This window comes from Marmota monax, unplaced genomic scaffold, assembly GCF_021218885.2.
Source record: "Marmota monax isolate L192 unplaced genomic scaffold, Marmota_monax_Labrador192_F-V1.1 WCK01_AAM20220418_F8-fsc00004, whole genome shotgun sequence".
NCBI lineage: Eukaryota > Metazoa > Chordata > Mammalia > Rodentia > Sciuridae > Marmota > Marmota monax.
Window position 1 is genome coordinate 22407951 of NW_026692881.1, and position 15586 is coordinate 22423536.

Here is a 15586-nt window from a genome sequence, read left to right on the forward strand (position 1 = left end):
CACATTCAAGTTGTCAGGCTGGTGTCCTGACTCAGCCACCTTCGTGGGAGATGACCTCTGTGAGTTTTAGCTTCCTCAACATAAAGGTGGGGTATGCTATCTGCTCCTACTTCGTAGTATTATTTTGAGGATCTACTGAAATACTATGTATTATATAAACCTCTTCCATGTGGCAGTCCCTCAAATATCAGATATTATGATGATTATCACTGTGGGAAACTGAAGCCCCAGAAATTAAACAAACTGCCCAAATGCACTTGGTCAGTTGAAGGCAGACCAGTAAAGGACATCTTATGACTTCCAGAACCATTTCCAATACCCTGAGTATGTTCCACCAGAGATACAATAGAGATATCTGGAAACCTAAAAAAGGTATGCCCTGGAACCAGGAAGAGAAAACAAAAAGAACAAGTCAGAGATGATGGACCAGCATGTCAAACCATTGCCATGGGTTATGCCCAAATGCAGCATACTGGAGTAATGTAAGAATTGTATGTCATTGACTTAGTTTTTAACTAATGCAATGTGAAGAAATTCTAAAGATTTGTGACAGAGAATAAAATCCAAGCCACATATCAAACCAAAGTTTGGAGACTTTCAGCGGCTTTTTACCCTGGAGAACAAAGGTTGGCAGAAATACTAGCAAAAATACACCAGAGTGTCTCTGTCCTGTTCATGAATTCTCAATCCTTGATTATTTCAAAAGTAGAGAAGAAAAAGTGCTAAGTCAACCACCTTCAGCTAATTAGTTCTTTCTACATGGTGACTTTAAATCAATGATGAACAAATTTCTAATACTTCTACTCTGGCTGAGGAGCTTTCTGCCACTCACCATCTATCAGTTCTGTCTGTGAGTGGCCTTGTTGAGTTCTGTCTAAATGATATCCAGTGTTCTGGTCATATGCATTCCCTCTTTCCTGCAGCATTCAAGGAAATATGCTGGTGGCAGCTGTTTGTAATAAGCTGAAGGCCTGTGCAAGACCAATTGTAACACAAAGGTCATATTTTCCCAGCTGTTTATAGATTGCAATTTTTAAGGTTATAGTGTCACAAGCTGTCAATAATTCAAGGTGGAGAATTACAACAATTAATAGGTCATCAATTCTTCATTCTTCTCCTCCAACACTCATTCCCCGAAGAGTTTTAATTTATTTCTTTTAAGCTTGAATCCTTTAACTATGAACTGAAGGTTTCATTTGATAATGAGGAAAATGGATGGTACAATATAAGTAATTCCTTAACTAATTTCAGGGGATCTGAACCAATCTTAAGAACACATTTAGGAATACTTCATAAAACCCATTTTCCAGGAGTCCAGCATTCTAGTAAGTGTGCTTATGTTGTTGGTATTCAAGAGGCTTAACACCTACCCCCCACAAGATGTAAATAAATAAAGTGTGAGGAGAATGTTGCTGAACAGCACTGAACACTGAAAGATGGAGGAGATTTGACCTGTAAGAATTCATTAATGATAATTGTGTATTACCAGCAATCTGCCCAAATTCTTTAGTTGAATAATTAATTCTGAATTCTAATACAATTCGGCTACTGAATTTGTTGGACTTGATTCTTTTGGAAGGTTATAAACTTCTTTCAGTACTTCAAGACAGCTATGGATGCTACATACACTATCTTTAATGAATAACAACTGTAAGCAAAAGTCTGGAGTGATCTTCCAAAGCTTGCTCATTTAACTGAGTTTCAGCTTCTTCAACATAAAGGTGGAGTATGCTATCTGCTCCTATATAGGCTTATTTTGAGGATCAACTGAAATACTATATATCATATGCCACATGGTAGTTCCTCAAATATTAGATATTGTGATTATTATTATGGGACTCTGGTTTTATTCCTAAGTCCTTGATACAATTTGAGTTGAGTTTTGTGCATGGTGAGAAATAGGGGTTTAATTTCATTTTGTTGTATATAGATTTCCAGTTTTCCCAGCATCATTTGTTAGAGAGGCTATCTTTTTTCCAACTGTGTCTAATCTAAGATAATTGTAGTTTTGTGGGCTAATCTCTGTGTCCTCTATTCTATACTATTGGTCTACCAGTCTGTTTTGGTGCCAATACTATGCTGTTTTTATTACTACTGCTCTGTAGTATAGTTTAAGGTCTGGTATAGTGATGCCATCTACTTCACTCTTCTTGCTAAGGATTTATTTAGCAATTCTGGTTCTCTTATTTTTCCAGATGAATTTCATGACTGACTTTTCTATTTCTGTGAGAAATGTCATTGGGATTTTGATCAGGATTGCATTAAATCTGTATAGTGCTTTTGGTAGTATGGTCATTTTGTTAATATTAATTCTTCCTACCCAAGAGCAAGGTGGATCTTTCCATCTTCTAAGGTCTTCTTTTATTTCTTTCTTTAGCGTTCAGTAGATTTCATTATATAGATCTTTCACCTCTTTCAAATAGGCCCTAATCTCCATCCCATGAAATTAGGCCCTAGTTTTCTTAATACGACTCCTATAGCAAAAGAATTAAAATCAAGAATCAATAAATGGGATGGATTCAAATTAAAAAGTTTCTTCTCAGCAAAAGAAACAATCTGTGAGGTCAACAGAGAGCCTACATCTTGGGAGAAAATCTGTACCCCTCACACATCAGACAGAGCACTAATCTCTAGGGTATATAAACTCAAAAAGCTAAACATCAAAAAACCAAATAACCCAATCAATATATGGGCCAAGGACCTGAACAACCACTTCTCAGAAGATGATATACAATCAATCAACAAATATATAAAAAAAATTCATCATTGGTAGCAATTAGAAAAATGCAAATCAAAACTACTCTTAAGATTTCATATCACTCCAGTCAGAATGGCAACTATTAAGAATACAAACAACAATAATTGTTGGCAAGGATGTGGGGAAAAGGGCACACTCATACATTGCTAGTGGGACTGAAATTGGTGCAGCCAATATGGAAAGCAGTATGGAGATTCCTTGGAAAATTTGGAATGGAACTACCATTTGACCCAGATGTCCCTCTCCTTGGTCTATACCTAAAGGACTTAAAAACAGCATACTACAGGGTCACAGCCACATCAATGTTTATAGCAGCACAATTCACAATAGCTAAACTGTGGAAGCCAATCCCCAAAAAACCAAATGCTGAATGTTTTCTCTGATATAAGGAAGCTGGTTCATAGTGGGGTGGGTGGGGAGCATGGGAGGAATAGAAGAACTCTAGATAGGGCAGAGGGGTAGGAGGGGAAGGGAGTGGGCAGGGGGTCAGCAATGATGGTGGAATGTGATGGACATCATTATCCAAAATACATGTGTGAAGACACAAATTGGTATGAATATACTTTGTATACAACCAGAGATATGAAAAATTTGTGCTTTATATATGAGAATTGTCCTCTTGTCATATATAAATAAAAATAAAAGAAAAAATTATCATTATGGGAAACTGAAACCCAGCAAATTAAATGAATTGTCCAAGTCCACTTGGTCAGTTAGAGGCAGACCAATAATGGAACCAAAGTAATGAACTTTGGATCTAGGCATGCAAATGATCTTTCTTATACAGTGTGCTTTCAGAACAGACACAGGACAGAGGCAGACAACGTAACCACTCCCCTTAGGTACTCAGGATCTCAGAGGATTCTTAAGAATAACTGATTTTTCACCTTTGAGAAGTCTTTCCTTGTCTCCAATATTAGAGTGAAGCAAATAAAAATGGTAGCACTCAGAAAAATAAGCAATTATCTACAAGAAGACTGGTCAGGGCTCCTCATCGTAGCATCAGAGTGCGTATAACCAATGATGAGAGTTATTGTTTGTTCCTTCTTCCTGTCCCTCCTTCCTTGTAAATTCCCTCCCAACTACTCAATTCTGAGTCTGTAGGCTGAAGCTCTCCTGCATCTCCTGAGAAGCTCAAGAAATGTGTTAAATGCCAAACATCCACTGAGGATTCCTGTGTGATACACCCCAAGACTGAATCAAATCTATTGGTTTCCATTGTTTTTGCAGAGTTCCAAGTCCCGAGTCACCAAGAATCAGACATCCATATGTTAGCCAGGGCCCAGTAATTGTTTCTGTAAGGATTCAGGTAACTGTGAGTGGTCAGGTTAAATTAAAGAGTTAGAACATAGTCTTGACTTATGTTGTGTGTAAGAGGTTGAATTGAATTCTTCAACCATAGAAAAGGTCATTATTGAAATGTGGTCAAGAAAAAACACCATCTTTAGACTCCACCACAACTTAACATCTATGATTCTCACTGTGCTGACTTAAAGGAATTATATCAATATGTATATTCATGCACGTATGCATACATATAGAGTTAAATAAATATTGATGGAGAAGAATCACTAACAGAATTATGCTTCTGCCTTCCAAGGTAAGTATCATACTTTTTCAGCATACTGTATATTCATTAGCAAAGACAGCTTAGGTTGAGATTTCACAGTAGCTTCGTCCGTGGAATGTGGAAATATAAACAGAAAACTGTGCCCAGTTTTAAGGATGAGCAAGCAAGCTTAGATTTCAAGGGAGGGAAGGAGACACATGTCTTTCATCAAACTATTACCATTTCCAGAATCCATCTGAACTCGACACTTGAGAAAAAATATCTTCCCAAAGCATTCAACTGTTAAGAAACTGTCTTTTGACTTCTGCTTTCTATGGATCTAACTTTGCCCTCAGTTCCTTAAGGAATGTGATATCACAGGCAGACGATACAGACAGGATGGCTAAATATTCTAGAAAAGAGAAGGCTCTAGCTTACTGGCTACTGTTTGTTAGAACTTCATTTCAATATTGGAACTTTATCAGGATTTGGTTACAATTCATTCATTAATACACTGTACCTCTGGTGCCAATTTCTAAAGACAGAAAATAACCAGATGGAGAACATTTGATTAGTTCTGAAGGCAGACTATTGAGAGCTCTTCCATTATCAGAGATCTTACAACATTCACAGTATGTCATCATACCTAGCTTCCTAGAACAGGGGTATAATCACCGTTGGTCAAATGAAAGAAATGCCAAAGGTGCTAAAGGACATTCAAACCATACTGATTTTTAATACGTATATTAACAACAATATATAGTTTATTACCTTCTAATCTCAGCATAAGTATATACACAATTATACTCTGGTATTATTTTTCTTATATATTCTACCTTATAGGTAGTGGAAAAACTAATGAATAGAATTCTAAAAATGAGAGACAGTGCTTCTTCTCTTTCCAAAGAACAATAGAGACCACCAAAAGTAGCCTTGCTTTTTTTCTGTGATGCAATAATTGCATGCAGTGGGCCATCCAAGTAAGAAGTGCTTCTCAATTCCCAAAGATTTGTTTGCCTTTTTATCACAAAAAGAGCTCACATGAGAAATAACACCCAATGCCTTTAAAAGCAGACTGTGCACATATTAGGAGCTGTCTTATGCACAGCTTCCCCTGGTAAACATTTATTTAAGTTCATATAGTACATTGTATCTCTGTCTTTGATTTTACTACAAAATATTGAATTGAAGAAACTGGTATAAAACAGCAGCAGTAGCAAAATAGAAGCTTAAATCACCTCAACAGTAGCAGTTGTGAGGAACTGTCCTACAAGGTGACTGGATGGCATAACTCTTGCTACTCTTAAGTTGTCCAGGGGTCTATCACAAATTTGTAAAAATCTCATATAAATTGGTGTTGATAGTAGAGTGATAATTATTAAGAAAGTTGATGAAATAAATTTAAAGCCAGTGATTAAAAAATTGTAAATGCAAGCGCTGATGGCCTTCACCAGTTCCTGGGTTAGTGGGAATTAGCAATGCATATCATGCAATAAGGGACCCAGATCCCACATTTAAGTAATTTCTTTCAATTACAAAGGAGAAACACGAAGACATGAACTCTTACTGAAGCATTATTTCAATAACCAAAATGTGAGATTTCAAGAAGGTAGGATGACAATTGATAGATGAGAGTAATTAGTTTATTTTTTAAGCCATTTTCAAAAGTTTCCAGTGACAAGCTATTTACTAAATAAAAAGGAAACTGCCTAAGTAATGTCTCAAGTATATCTGCAAAGCTTTAGGAAGAGCTGAACAAACTTAATTTCTCAAAAATTAGCTATAGATCACCATTCCTAACCCTAAAGTTACCACCTCACCCTCATTCATGCAGTAAAGACATGGGAGTGAATTTTGTCCTTACAGACACATAGTTAAAGCTTTTTTTCACAGGTACTTTTGATCCTGAAACTCTGTAGACATCTGAATGTGATAAAGACATTAGTAAGCATAAACCATCTTCTTGTTAAGCTGTTTATTATGGTAAGAAAATGTATTTTCTGCGATATAGGCTTCCTATGTATGTCTCCCTGGCAAATGAAAGTGTTATTTGAAATATTTAACAATCCAAGTTGAAATGACCAGAGGCCTTTGCCTAAAAATTAGAAACTAAATTTTTCTTTTTATAAAATATGCTTCTACATCTTATATTACATAGAATAACCACAATCACTGACAATCAAGAGGCACTCCAAATGCCTGGGACAAAGGAAAGTGGACACTTACGGAATGCTGTCTCTGTGCTGGGTTGTACATTAAGTCTGTTCATGTCCTGTATGTCGCTGAACCTTCACCATAGTCCATAGCTACTAACAAGTTTATGGATGATGCAAATATAGCACAGAGGTCCCCTTTCCTCAGGCTGCAGTCATTAAGTCCAAGAGCCACAATTCAAATCTTGTCTATTTTTTCACAGATCTAGCATGTGCCTTCCATATCTTTGTATTGTGCTGATCATCATGACATAAAAATTAAAAGTTTGAGAATTGACATCATAATAGAGAACATTCATTTCCAAAATAAGTTTAGTATTTTGACTATAAGATGGCTATGTGTTATTTACTTTATATTTATCCTATGTATAGTTTGCTGAGTTTCTTTAATAGTTTATTTAAAAACCAAATTTGGAATATTGAGCATATTTATTCATGCATTTATATGTGTATATGATATATCATACATACATGCACCTCGTGTACATAAATAAACATAAATTTGTACTCTATCTCTCCCCCCCCCATTTCTGGTACTTTATGAATAGATTGTCAATCACTTCATACATCTGACACGTCACTTATTTTTTTGAGAGTTATTATTTCATTCTGTTCTTCACATTGGGTAATTTCTAATCATCTATCTTCAAGTTTACTGATATTCCCTTAAATAGGGATATAGTCTTCCAATAATTGTTTTTATTTAAGCTAGCATGTTTCCAGACCTAAAAGTTTTGTTTTGCTCTTTGATAGTCATCTTTTATCTTCTGAGATCTCCATTTTTTCTTTCATTGTGACCATCTTTTAAGTCCTTAAACATAGTTACAGTAGTTATTTTTATATTTTGTATTTTACATTTTGCTAACAAGTTTATGGATGATGGAAATATAGCACAGAGGTCCCCTTTCCTCGGGCTGCAGTCATTAAATCCAAGAGCCACAATTCAAACCTTGTCTAGTTTTTCACAGACCAAGCATGTGTCTTCCATATCATTGTGTTGTGCTAAAAAATATTTTTGTAGTTAGCTCTAACATCTGGGCCATCTTCAGGTCAATTTCTCCTGAATTCTTTTTCTCTTAACCACTTTCCACTATTTTTGTATGACTAGTAATTTTTATTAGTCATTGAATATTGTGGCTAATATTGTAGGAAACTAGATTTTTATTTTTTTTTTACTCCTGTTAGACTAATTAAAATGTACGAGTGGATCACCTGAAATTTGCAGTGTCTTAGATTTCTACTTTAATATGATGCATCACCTTGAATTTTCACATAGGCTTTTGTAAAATTCCTTTATTCTGGACATAATCTTTACTCCTAATGTGTGTCTTTTCTGTAGGGAAGGTTTTTAATGGAAGGTTCACATATCTACTAAGTTCCTCTTAGTTTCCAGAATTTATATCACAAATTTTCTCTTGCAGTGATGAGCAAGTAACATCCTCTTTCAACACTTTCAATCCTAAAGCTATTTCTGTCTCCTATGTGGTCAGAATTCAGGGATCAGCAAAGGTTTTGATATAGACTTGTAGGAATCTCTAACTTCTGCCTCTTCTCCATTTCTAAGAGTTCTCCACAATCTCAATTCACATTGGGAGCCCCAATTTCCCTCCACTGGCACCATATTTACAGCATTTCTTTTCTTGGATTCCAGCCATCATAAGCGTTATGAACCAGGGGTGCCTCCGGAGACAAAGGGGAAAACTCCGTAAACTGGTCCTCACTCAGTGTAGTTCCTGTCTTTCATGACTTAAATCTCCTTTGGTTTCTACCTGTTTTTGATTACTCTCCAGTGCATCCAACATTCTGGTTTTTTTTTCCTTTCTCAGAAGTTATAGTTATTGTCTACAGAAGAACTAAGCTAATACAAGTGACTCTACTATCACCCTGGTGCTCCTTCTTAAAATCACAATGACCATAATTCTGTCTTCTCTAAGTGTTATATCATTTTAAATCCTATTCTAAATAAGCTTTGAAAAATACGTATTATTATCATCATTATTATTCTATCAAAAATCATGTGCTTACTTAAGTTCTAGATTTCTCCATTTCTTCTTTGATTTTATCCAAGGTGACTTCCTTCAGAGTCAACTTTTAACAGAAAGGTGATAAAAAGAAAAATATACTGATACCGTTAGAGAAAAGACCATTTCACCAGATTCCTCCTCCTCTCCCTTCACTATATAGTAGAAGAATATGGGAAGCTATCAATCTGCCATTTCTTTCCATGTCCAGTGATTTTTTTTTATATTGTGTCCAATTAAGCCATCAAAAGTGGTAATGCAAAAGGCTACAGTGGGGTTTCTATCTCACCCGTCAATGTTGGAATCGCCTTTATTTTATAAAACCAGAGTTCTCCCATACTACTTCACTCAGGGAAAAAGAATCTATCCAGCTACTCTCAAGATCTAAAAGGATTGTGACTATAATTTTTTTTTTTTTCCCATCAGGTACCACAAGAAGGACAACATCTGTATCTCACTTGAAAAGAAGAAGAAGGCTGGGAGTTTAGCTTCGTAGTAAAGCACTTGCCTCATATATGTAAGGTCCATGCATTTGATTACCAGCACACAAAAAAAAGCCAATGGAAGAAAAATATATTATCTCTGAATACTATGAACTAAGATTTCTTAGTATAACTTGGAAGTAAAGGATCGAGAGCTCAGCTGCATGGTATCCAAGACAATCTGTCTACTTTTAGAGAGAATTACATTCATAGGGTGTCACTAGATTGGAAAGTAGGTGCATACTTATTTTACATATTTTGGAACTTTCTGCAAGGGGGTAGCCTTTTAAGGGTAAAGTAGGGCAGCTTCTAGACAGCTTTTCACTGCTTTTTGGTAATTAACACTCACATGATATCTAGATACTGGTAGAGTAGGGAAATACATTAATATTCAACACTTGTCTAGCACTATAAATGGTTGCGATGCTCTACAATAAATAAAATCAGGTCAAAATGTGCCTTCTTAACACAACTGTAAAATAGAAATATCTTTAGAATTTGTAACAATCTCCCAGGGGAAAAAGCCAAAAGTCCCATCACTTTAAACCATAGCATATATGAAGCAACTGTGGTTCAGAGGATTCTATAAAACACCATCTTGTACTGATGAGACAAGGATTAAATGTCCCCAGGAGGGGCTTTTTCCTCTAATGGAAATAATGTTAGAATATCACAAGTGCCTTCCCTTAACACTCCCCCTGAGGCGAGTCTGTTTCCCCTGGCAGTACCCTCATTCTGTCGCCTTCACTAATAGTAAGCAGTAACCTTGATGTATCGGAAGTTAACTTGCACTCACTTCTTTCCTTGGCCACCCATCTTGAAGCATGCATGGTCTATTCCTTTAGGCAGGACATCCGGGCACTTTAAGGCTCACCCATGATGCAATTTCCCCAGCAGAGCTTCTGCCCATTGTCCACTCTTGCCATCCCCTCTCCCTTGCTGCATTGGGCATTCAAGCTGGAGCCACTGGTACTGGGTATACCTTCTTTTACATAACCCATTCTACAGAAGGATTTCCATTCATGTGCCCATATTTTCTTAACCCAGCCTCATTTATTTGTTAATGTTAAATATCGTTTATTAAACAGGTGCAAAAAAAAAGGGGGGGGAGTGTCTTTGTAAAAAAAAATTCTCTTGCAATGAAGACAACTCTGAATAGTCTCAATCTCCCTTTCTCAGAATACCCTTTAGGAAGAAAGTAACAGGAAGAATTCATCTCATTATGTCCCTTCAAACCTAATGTAAATCACCACTCCAGGTCTGACAGAAGCAGATGATCACCCTATTCTGAAAACAAAGCCTTCTTGGAAATCCACACAGCTTTGGAAGTCCACCGCAGGTTTCAGAGTTTCCTTTCTTGAGAAAGAATACATTTACTTTAATCATGATGTGTGATGGTACAAATCACAAGGGCATATGGGGACCCAAGGATAGCAATTCCAAATGATGGGATTTAATAAGATTGGAGAGAACATAGCCTTTCTATGCCCTACCCTTTATACCTTTTCATACTATTCACTTTACATGCATGCATGTAGATGATGCAGAAAGTCCATTTCTGAAAGGCAGTGGGTAATCTGATATCCACAACTTAATAGATAAACCAAAACAATTAATTCAAAATGAAATGATTATAATTTCATTAAAAGATTTTATAATTTAAAGACTTTTATAAAGAGAATATAATATTAAGGAGTTTGAGGCACATTGGAATACTCCCAGAGGGGAAAATCCAGAAGTCTCATCACTTAAAACTACAATATACTAAGCAGTTGGTGCAGAGAATTCTGTAAAATACCACACATTGTCCCGTCGCAAAATGAAAAACTATCCCTGTAATCCCAGTAGCTCAGGAAGCTGAGGCAGAAGGATTGTAAGTTCAAAGCTAGCTTCAGCAATGGCGGGGCACTAAATCTGACCTTGTCTCTAAATAAAATACAAAATAGGGCTGGGGATGTAGCTCAGTGGTCAAGTGCCTCTGAGCTCAATCCCCAGTACCAAAAAATAAAAAATAAAAATAAAAAACCCAACTACTTCTTGTTTTGAGATTTTCAAACTTATATTTGTTCCTAGAAGAGTTTGCTGAAAGGGAATGTCATGGGAAGCCATTGATTGCTTCAATTCGGTTCTTACACACCAGGTTGAAAAAAAAAAAACACTGCCACTCTCTCACCTGTTCAGTATTCCATGAGACTAATCTGACTTATGCTTATGCTCAGCCATTTGTCAAATACCAGGAACAGCACAGAACTTCATGTTCCATTGCCTTTGATGTACACTTGGTATTTGACATGTAAGACCCTTGGGACATCAGAGAGCTTGCCACCCAAACCAATACCTATTCAGCATGTGTTCTAGAAGCCAGAGTGTGATTTCATCTTTCACGTTACCTGGTTGCAGAAGTCAAATGGCTCAATAATTCTCCCCATAGTGACATATGTGACAAGCCCCATAGGGAGATGACACATTCTGGCCCTTCCTTCCATTCCTCAAGTATACCAAAGTAAAAACCTGAAATAGCGAAAAACGTTTTATTTGGATTTAACTGGTGAGCTGGGCTGATGTTTGCAAGTACACAGATCTTAATTGTGATGGGCAATTCTTGCTTAAAAATTGATTTTCTCTGAACAGATCCTCTCTGTGTGAGTCCTCAGTGCGTGCCTGCCAGCTTCACTGACAAAAGTAGTTATGGTCTTTGGAACAGATTCAGCAGAATCAGGGGAGGGTGAATCCATGATTTTCAGCCCTGAACATCACTAATAATTATCTGTCTTGGATTAAAAAATCATTATCTCTGGATCACGGCTGGATTTTAACTTCCAGATTTACAGAGAATAGCATGGGGGAGAAAGGGAAAAGCATAAATAGAAACAGCAGAAAAAGGAAAGAAAGAGGAAGAGAGGGAAGAGCAGAGACAAGAAGAGGAAGAAAGACCACAGGCTGAAGCTGTACAAAGTCATTTTTTGCATTTCCCTTTTGCAATTCATTTTAAAACTATACAAATGTCTCATTAATCTCTACATTTAGAATCTGAGGGTAAAAGTAAATTACTCCTTTGGATCATTTTACCTCCACGTCCACCAGTGACAGATCTGAAAGGGATGAAATATTTTATGCTATTAAACATGGTATGTTATAATGTGGCTCAGTGTGATTACTGTCTCAATAACTCAGCGTAAAGAGAGATACAGGGAATAAAAGGTGAGGACTGAGCTATCAACACAGGATCACAATGGACAGGCTGCTGGATGCTTTGTGTGTAATTTGCTTCTTGGTACATCTTGAAAGAACAGGACTCTGCAATGGGCTTAAAAGCACAGGCATTGATATGGGAGCCCCTAGCTTCTCTATGTGCTTCCCCAACATTCACAATGCTCAAACTTCCTCTGCAAGTCAAGACAATGAGGAAACGAAGTGGTGCTTTGTATTGGCTCAAGCTAGGAAAATAGAGGCCAGTTTTAGACTTAATACCAATGTATAACACAGTGAAACATAGCCTGAATTTGCCATTGCTTTCTTCAAGAGAGGAAACTAGAAAGTAGTCTAATGGTCTGTAATGCAGGCACTCTTGCTAAACTTTTTTTGCCAACTCTAAAACATATCTAATTCCCCAAAGGGCTTTCCCAACAAGCTTAGATACTATAGTGTGTATCAAGGCTCTCCACACCTCTTCTGATCCCCAAGTGGGGCTGGACGCTCCCTCCATGTATTGCTTTTAAGGAGGTCTTCATGTGTGGGCTCTGACCATAGACTTCTCCCAGATTTCAGTTTGTAATGGAAGCTTTACAGGAAGCACCACTGGTGGTATATTTTTGTGCAAACTACACTCACACTTTGATATAAGCTCCCAAGCATTCCTGTTACTACTGACCATTATCATTTTACAGATGAGAATATTGAGCCTCAAAGAGAAATCAGAGTCATAAACAGAATCATAGAGGCTCAACTTGGAGAATTTCTTAATTCTAGATGACTGCAGAGAAATCCTATTTTAAAGAATATTTTTTCATCCTAAAATCTTGTATTTTTTTGTTGTTGTTCATTCTATAACATGAGCTGAAATGTGGCATGGTATCATGCCCCAATGTTCACAGTTGGGACTATGAGCACTTTATTTGAATGTATATATGAGGGAAAATACTCTTTTGAAAGTTAAAAATTTAACCACATAAAATTTCATTTTTTAAGGATATGATAAAAAGAGAACAAATGATAGAAGGAAAAACAAGAAACAAATCTATTCTTTATTCATAGTCCTTACAAGAAAAATATCCCCATTCTGTTCTTAAAATGCTGATTAAATCTAGTCCCAAGAGGTTTCAGGAAACCAGCCAGATATTGAAATTCCCTTACCTACAGAATTGATTTTTTCTTTCTTTTATTTAATTTTTTTTTTTTTGGTGTGTGTGGTCAGCTTTTTATGTTTAATGACACAGCATGACAGAAATACTTTGGGAATATACTGAATGTCTTAAAAATTAGGAGTCAGAGAAAAAGAATATAATCAGGTATTGTTTCTCTGTCAGTATGTTTCTATTCAGTATGTAATTTGATTCTAAGTAATCAAAATAAAAAATAGGATTAGACCATATAAGTAGCAAATGAACATTGCACAGACACAATTGCAGCAATTGAGTCATATTTAAGCCAGCACACAGTTTGGGGAAGGATTCTGAAATAATTTTTTTTTTCTTGAAAATGTCATCAACTTAAATAGTGATTTTGATCTTAGCAGCTGATTAAAACTATTTCAGTCAGAAGTAGGTGCCCCTGAGCTGATTTTGCCCTGAAGTAAAAGAAATGGTTCACATTCAATTTAAATTTTGCTGGCAAACGGGCTATTTAACATTACTTCAATGTGAAAATACTGGTGAAGGTTTAAAAACTCAGGACATAACATTCTGAAATGGGGATGAATATTTTGGAAGACTAGGAGAAGATGAAGAGGCAATCACTCATTGATAGCAATCTGGCTAAAAGTTGACAGATCTCCTAGAGACAGGCACCAAAATACGTTTTGCCTTCTCATCCACCTTGTGCACAGAAAGCAGAGTGAACAAGCAGTCTGTCTCATAAAAATTAAATGGAAAAAGAGATCAGTAGAATAGAGGAAATGGATAAGGAGGTGGAAGAAGTGGAGGAGGGGAGTGCTGGGGCATAATATGGTCAAATTGTACTGTTATATTATGTGTATGTACTAATTGGTAACAAATCCCTCCATTATGCACAACTGCAATTCCCCAATAAAAAATGTGTAGAAAAAAATTAACTGGAAACATCACCACTAGAGTGGCTATCTGTAATTTCTGAAAGGAGAAAAATAAATGCATGCAAAAGGAGGGAATATAAGTTAAAAATTAGATCAGAATAACAGAGAAGAACAGGCCAGTCAGGAAAACTAATAGGATGCATTGTACAAGAAGTATGTTTATTGTTATCCATTCAACAATGGAGTATTACTCAGCTGTAAAGAAGAATGACTTTATGACATTTGCCAGTAAATGGATAGATGGATCTGGAGGCTATCCTGCTAAGTGAAATAAGCCAATCCCCCCTCCCCCCCAAAAAAAAAATCAAAGGTCAAATGTTTGTGTTGATATGTAGAAGTTAAACCACAATATAGGAAGAGGGAAAGAAGAGAAGTTCAGTAGATTAGACAAAGGCAAATGATGGGCAGGGAGGGGAGTTAGGAATAGGAAAGACAGTGGAATGGATATGACCTAATTTTCCTATGTACATGTATGAAAGTACCTAAGTGAATCCCACCATCATGTACATCCACAGGAATGGGATCCTAATTAGAATATGATATAATCTAGGCATGCATAAGTTTATCAAAATGGATTTTCCTTTCATGTATAAAAAGAATCTATAAAAATAAATAAGGGAAATTTTTTTAAAAAAAGAAATAGTATATTTTTTTGATATGTTCTGGGGTGGAGTGCCAAAGTGAAGAGAAAAGCATGTTATAATGCAAGATGGGAAGGGGCGGGGGAAAGGCTCTGTGGCAATGGAATTTCACTCTGGCTTCACCAGCTGAGGTAATGTAAACCCAAACTACCTAAAGTCTTGTTCTTCTGGTGCATCCAGTTGTACTTTTATTCTAAACTGGGCACTGATATTGTCCCCAAAATATATCCTGGTAGAAGTAGAAAACAATTACAATGGGAGTGGGAGTCACAACTACAACAGCCCTAACACAATGCTAAAGGATCATTTCCATGCAAAAGTAAAATTATAAATCTCATACAGGCCTATAGGGTCATCAGTAAAAGTTTCATTTATTTAGAACAAGGGCATCTGGCAGGTGTTATAACCAAAGGAATGGTCCACAAGGCATCACTTTATACAGATTAAAAGAATGTTGAAATGACTGAAAATGCAAGCAGAAACACCTCCAGGAAGTAGAAGGAGTCATGAGCCAGAATGTCTCTAGACAAAAATTATTTCACAAGGCTATCATGGGTCCACAATGTCAAGAATTAGAAAATAACTCTCAAGATCAGAATCAGACAGCTACCAGAAGGTGAGCTGTACACAATATAAGGTTTTATGTCCATGTA

At 36.5% G+C, this 15586-nt stretch overlaps 1 protein-coding gene across 6 annotated transcripts in view; it reads right to left on the minus strand.

The window, feature by feature from the left end:
• Sorcs1 (sortilin related VPS10 domain containing receptor 1) overlaps positions 1–15586 on the minus strand; it is a 477793-nt gene that overhangs the window by 324528 nt on the left and 137679 nt on the right. The gene's annotated exons all lie outside the window — the stretch shown is intronic.